This window comes from Propithecus coquereli, unplaced genomic scaffold (genome assembly GCF_000956105.1).
Source record: "Propithecus coquereli isolate 6110/MARCELLA unplaced genomic scaffold, Pcoq_1.0 Scaffold563, whole genome shotgun sequence".
NCBI classification, from domain to species: Eukaryota; Metazoa; Chordata; class Mammalia; order Primates; family Indriidae; genus Propithecus; species Propithecus coquereli.
Genome location: NW_012151541.1, coordinates 545717 through 552697, shown reverse-complemented (window position 1 = coordinate 552697; position 6981 = coordinate 545717).

Genomic DNA, 6981 nt, shown 5'->3' with positions numbered 1-6981 from the left:
CCCTGGGGTATCTCCAGCTCTCTAACGCAAACTCAGTACCAGGTCTCTTCGGGATGTTTTTGTGCAGGGGTGTGTGACTGTCCCCATAAAGGAACCCCCACCCCCAGGTTTTCCTCTCTTGTCGGTTGAACCTGTGACCAGTTCTTCCTTCCTGCCCTTTTCCTCCCGGAAAGTGGCCCAGGGGGCATTCAAGCGTGACTGCAGACCCCTGAAGAGGTTCGGGGCAGAGATGTGCCTGGGGAGAGAAGAACGCAGTTCCAGGTATGAAGTTTTCGGCGCGTGCACACAACAGCACACACAGCAACCCAAGAGGATCATTTCTTTGGACAAGGATGACAAAAACACATACACAACCCATCCCCTCGCACCTCCTATTCCCCTTATATATTCTAGGAATAGTATCTAGCATCCCTAGAATTATTTCAGCTCGGCTGCTGCGGCATTTGCATCAAGGGCCTGTGGACTCATGGGACCTAGTAGAGTAAATGTAAGTGTCTCAGAATCCCGATTTTGACTTTAAATACTGAGTTTCTCTGTTTGGAAACAGAGGTAGCTGCTAGACTGGGAAACACTAGACCTCACTCAGAAAGATCAGGTTTGTGAATAAGAGGTGGAGGGTTGGGCCGGGAATTAGGGCTTAATGTATCTGGAGATACTTCAGCCAGGGGCTGCAGACAACTTCTGCCCTGCTCCACTCGACAGTTCCTTCCCCTCTCTGACCCCATTTAATCTTGTTGCAGCTCCGCTACCTGTGTATAAAATTTCATCCTCTCTCCTATTCATTCGTTTCCCACCTTCCATTTTTTTACCCGTCTGAAAACAGTTCCGTTCTCTTGTGGGTATTTTGTTTAACTGAAGTATACTACACATTTGGGAAAGTGCATAAAACCTAATTGTATAGATCAACACATTATGACATAGTGAATATACCTGTATAACTACTGTCTAGGTAAAGAATGAGATCATTATTGGCACCCCAGAAGCCCTCCTTCTATCCCTTTCTAGTCACTACCTCACCTTTCTTTCCCAAGGTAACCCCTATCTAACACTATAGTTTTACCTCCTATTGAACTTTATATAAAGGGAACCATCCAGTAGGCATTATTTTGTGTCTGTTTATGAAACTCACCTATAACATCATGTAGAATTATGGTAGCAGTAGCTCATTCATCTTCATTGTTGTACAGTATGCCATTTAATGATTATACTGCAATTTAATATTCTGTTGATGAAACTTCAGGTTGCTCCCAGTTTGGGGTTATTATGAATAAGGTTGCTGTAACATTTTTGTTCATGTCCTTTGGTACACTTATGTTTATATGTCTATTGGATATATGCCTAAGAACAGAATTACTGGGACATAGGGTAGGCATATATTTAGCTTTTGAAAATGCTACTAAACAATTTTCCAATGTGCTCATGTTAATTTACACTCCTGCCAGCAGTGTCTTAGAATTCCAGTTGCTCTGCATTCTCATCAACAGTTGGTATTGTCAATCTAAAAAGATTAAAAAATTATAGCCCTTCTGGTGGGTACAGTGGTATTGTAGTTTAAATTTGTTTCACCCTGATAACCAATGAGGTTGACCATCTTTCCATACATTTATTTGCCATTGGGATATCTGTTCAAGTATCGTTCCCATTTTCTATTAGGCTTTCCATCTTACTGCTTTGTAGTTCTTTATATATTTCAGATATGAGTCCTTTGTTGGTTATAGGGATTGCAAATATTTTTATGAGTATATAAGTACAGAAGACCCTGGTTTTAGGATCTTCTGAAGTGTCAGGACCACTGGGACAAGACTATAATTTCTCTGTCTCTTTTGATCAGTAGTGTATCCCCAGCTCCTAGCACATGGTAGGTACCCAATAAATATGTTGAATGACTGCTGAATGAGATGGAAGAGACTCATCTGGGTAGTTTTCCCTATGTTGTACTGATCCCTAGAGTCAAAAACCAAGAGGGCCTGGGGGAAGCAGATTTCCTTCCAGCCGAGCCACCTGTGACCTTGGGAAGGGGAAGCCATTCCAGCCCTTCTCTACTGAAGGAGCAGAAATAGCTACAGTCTGTGAATTGAGGAACACAGATGTAGGGAGCGGAGGTCACAGATGAAAAGACAGGAACTAGCAGCAGGTAGCAAGCCAGCCAGATACTTCAGAAGGGGAGACTCATTTGGGGGTGTCAAAAAGAGAGTGAGGGTCTCTGAGCATGATGTGGTCCTTTGTATGACAAGAACCTCCAAAGGTCATGTGGGCCCTCTTCTTGCCTCAAGACATGCCTCCTCTAAAAGCTCGTTAGCTGAAAGAACTTTTCTGTCCTTAGAAAAACATGTTTCTCTCTCCAAAGGAGGTCCCCTGAGTCTTTGATTGCAGGGTCTTGTTCCTAGTCCCCATTGGGGAACTCTTTTTCTCAGATCTGGCTTCAACTTCCTCATGGTCTGTAATGTCCATCCCGAATATGGAAGACCATTAAGTCTTTGCCAGCCTCTTCTCCATGAAGTCTTTTTAGAGGCCGTTGCATCCTATAGCACCTTTCTCTTGCTGTCTTTCTCACCAGAATGCTCTCCTTCTCCTCCTTCAGTGGTAGTGGAGACCAGGTCTGGTCAGGGGTCTCAGACTGATTCCCATTACTGTGGCAGAGAGAGATTCCCCCCATACAACAACACTGGAACAGACTCACAGCATCTCTTCCCCAGGTCCTCCAGAAGGCAACGTGGCAGTAGCTCCAAACATTTCTATATAGGATGAGCTTAGGGCATCAGTCTAGTTGGAGAAAGGCTGGATGACTTGCCATGAAATGGCATTTGTATAGCAAGCACAGTGTTTTCACTTAGAATATGAGTTTATAGGGGAGGGGAACAGAGGGTTTCGGGAAAGGAGAGTTGTTAATCACTACCAGGGGCCTTTGGAGGAGCCTGTGAGAGAAGAACCTCTATGGGGCATGGGCTGCCTTCTTCGGTCTTGCTTGGCACTTGTAGTAATATATGGTTTATATAGCCTCTATCCTGAGGTCCTCTGAGCCCCATGGCCTTCCTTCAGGAACAGCTGCTGTCTACCAATGGCTTCTCCATGGACTACCTGGATACTCATCTTCAAGCGTCATAAAATTCCAGGACCCGCTAATTAGCATGGCATGGTCACAAGACTAGCCTGACATGGCTGGAAACTTTTCTGTCTTTTGTTCTGTTGGGAGAGGGTGCCCCCTCCCATTTTTCCCCTTGCTGTAACCTCTCCCCTGCTATCTCCCTCCCAGAGGTCAACTTCTTTCCTGCTGCCCAGAGCTGAGGTGACATCCCCTTCCGGCTTCATTCAGTTCTAGGAGGATGTAGTGATGGGGGTGGGATAGGGAAGTGTGGCCACCTGTGCTCAGAGCCGTCACCATCCCTTTTGCTTCTCTATAACTGAGCTAGCTCCCCTTTCCAAAAGCCCATTGGACACCCACCTTGGGCTTCCTCCAGGCAGGATGATTCCAGGTATTTTGGAGCTGCAGTTCTGAAATTACTAATAGTTGGGAAGCCTTAACAGCAAGCAAAAGAGTCTGGTGACCTATAACTGGCAATAGAGAAGTAATCTTGAGGGGCAGAGCTGCAAAGTAGAATGTGCCAAAGCTTTGTGATCACATGGATTTGAGTCCATGCTCAGCCATACATTAGGTGTGTGACCTTGGGCCATTTCTATAAATTGGAGACACAATTACCTTTCTCAGAGATGATGAGAGAATTTGCAATAATGTGGCATTTGGAACATTCCCTGCACACAGTAGGACTGTTACGATTTCACCAAAGAGGAAGAGCTCTCTCTGGGCCTCACATTGAATTTTAGACTTCACAGAGTGTGAGGGCGTGCCTGACTGGAAAGAGTTAAAGATGGACAGTCTCCCACGTGGATGCAGGTGGGGAGCTTATCAGGGTAGCATCTCTGCAGTGGGTCACAAGCCAAAGATGAGGAAACTTTACCTTGTAAGAGCCACGATGCCAAGAGACTGTATCTTGCAAACCAGCTTATCTACTTTCAAACTACCCTCTGTGTTTACTACCCTATGACTATCCTTTAGCCCAGGGTTTCCTAAACTGGCCTGGTCATAGGAATCACCTGTGCACACTTCTTTTAAAATGTAGATTTTCAGGCCTCTTTCCTGGAAATTCTGTTTCCAAAGATCTGGTGTTGAGCCAGGAAATCCATCCTTTTAAATAATATCCCAGGTGATGCCCATGATCCCACCAGATGGGGGAACATTGCCCCAATCTGGTGATTCTCGATCTTGGCTACATATTAGAACCTCCTGAGAAGCTTTAATAACAATATACCTTCGTCATAGGAGGAAACACTGCGCTTCGGGAAGGCCGAGGAAGTCTTCAAAGACATGGAGGTGCTTTGATTGAATCTGACTGTGGGTTTGTATGTGACCTCATTGAATCCTAATAATTACTCTGTGAGGTAAGTTGTAATATAACAGTTGGAAAATGGGGTCAATGGATTGGAGAAAGGTAGGTAGATAAAGTTATTTATGTTAGTCAGTAGGGAATTGCAAATCAAAACCACAGTGGGATATCACTTCACATCCACTGGGTTGGCCTTAAAAAAGAAAGCAAAAAATAGAAAATAACAAGTATTGGTGAGAGTGTGGAGAAATTGCAACCCTTGTATATTTGCTGGTAGGAATGTAAAATGGTGCAGATGCTGTAGGAAACAGTTTGGTTTTCCTCAAAAAGTTAAACATAGAATTACCATATCAATGAGCAATTTCACTCCCAAGTATATGCCTAAAAGAATTGGAAATTATTCTAGTTAGAGGGAACAGTGAAATGGCAGGCAGGCAAGGGAGAATTTGGCATTTTCAGGGAACAGCAGGTTATTCAACATGTAGTCGAACGCATGTCGAGAAGTGTAAGATGAAAGCCAAAATGGTAAGCTTTTGTGATACAGTAAGTTACACAGCTTAAAGCTTCTTTTCATGAGCTAAATATTTTATGTGTGGGTTTTGTTTTTCCAGCTAGATTACAAGGTCCTTGAGCATAGAGACTTTATATTTTAAAATTCATACTAATTTTTAATGCTTTATATTTTCAAATTTCTGTGATGTTTGCTGACCTATTCTAATTTAAATTTACACATTTGGCTCTTCTTTCTCCGTCAGCCCCTTAGATATTGAGTCTCATTCACTGTCATAGTGGCAACTTATCATGCTATGTTCATGACTCCCAGATATATTTGTCTTAGGCTTCTCTTCTGAGCTCCAGACTCGTATGTCTCAGCACTTGAACTTGTCACACCTAAAATGGAGCTGGTTATCTCCTAGATATCTGCTCCTGCGGCAGTCTTCTCCATCCCAGAAAGGGAGTCCCCCTCCCATTGGCCCGAGTCAGCCACCTGGGAGTCATTCCACTTCCTCATCTCCCCACCACCCATCAGCCACCACGTGCCATCCATCAGCTCCATCTCCTAAATAACTTCTTTCTTTGGATTTATTTTTTTTTATTGAGGTAAAATTCACATAACATAAAACTAACCATTTAAAGTGTACCATTCATTGGCATTTATTATATTCCTAATATTGTACCACTATCACCTCTACCTAGTTCCAGGACATTTTCATCACCACAAAAAGAAATTCTGTACCCATTAATCAGTTTCTCCCCACTCTCCCCTTTCCCCAGCCCCTGGCAGCCACTAGTCAGCTTTCTGTCTCTATGGATTTCACTATTTTGGGTATTTCATATAAATGGAACCATGCAATATGTGACCTTTTGTGAAGGGGTTCTCTCACATAATGTTTTCAAGGTTCATCTACATCGTAGCATGTATCAGTACTTCATTCCTTTGGACGGCTGACCTAATATTCCATTGTGTGGGTACAAGACATTTTGTTCATCCATTCATTCATTCATGGACATTTGGGTTGTTTTCACCTTTTGGTCATTGTGAATAGTGCTGCTGTGAACATTCATGTACAAGCTTTTGTTTGAATTTCTTTTGGAGTGGAATTGCTGAAAGATATGGCAATTTTATGTGTAAATTTTTGAGGAAACATCAAACTGCTTTCCACAGCTGCTACACCATTTTACATCCCACCAGCAATGCACAAGTGTTCCTGTTTCTCCACATCCTCACCAACATTTGTTATTTTACATTTTTTTTTTTAATTATGGCCAACTGAGTGGATGTGAGGTGGTATTCCATTGTGGTTTTGATTTGCATTTCCCAAATGACTAACCTAAGTAACTTTTTAATCTTCCCATCTTTCTCCAACCTGCTGACTAAGAGCCTTCTTCACAGGGTAAAAATTAGGATTAAATGAGTTTATATGTATGTCACTCAGCACAGCACCTGGCATGTAGTAAATCCTATGTAAGCGTTAGAAGGAAGGAGGACAAGGAAGGACAGAAGGGTGGAAGGAAAGACCTCTTAACTAGATTTCCATTTCCCGTTGTCCTTCATCAAAGTCCAAAATCCCTCTCCTGACGTACAAGGCCCAAACTAGACTCCTTTCAGTTTCCTGAAGTGTCATGTTTCATGAGCCTCATAGTCTTTGCCTGCTCTATTCCCTCTGCCTGCCACAATTCCTGATCCCCCCACCCCAACTCTTTGCCTAGTTAACTCAATCTGAAAGTCTTAGCTTAAATCATGACTTCCTCCCCACAGAGGCCTTCCTGATTTCCCAGACCTTATCTCTTAGACTTGGACAAGAGAGCCCCCTGCCCTGAGCTTCATGCTTTAGAAGGCATCATATAGTATAACCACAAAGGAACTATTAATAAATCTATTAAAAACCCAGGGATGTCTCTGACACTTGGCATTCATCACTCAGGGCTGACACAGAGCAACCAGTAACCCTGAACACACATTCCTGAGACGAATGCAGTTCAGGTCCCAGAGAAACACTTCTCTATATCTTGCCCTTGTCTTACTTGTTTATTTAAATTAAATTGATAAATAAAAATTATATATATTTATTGCATACACACTGCTCTGTTGAAATAT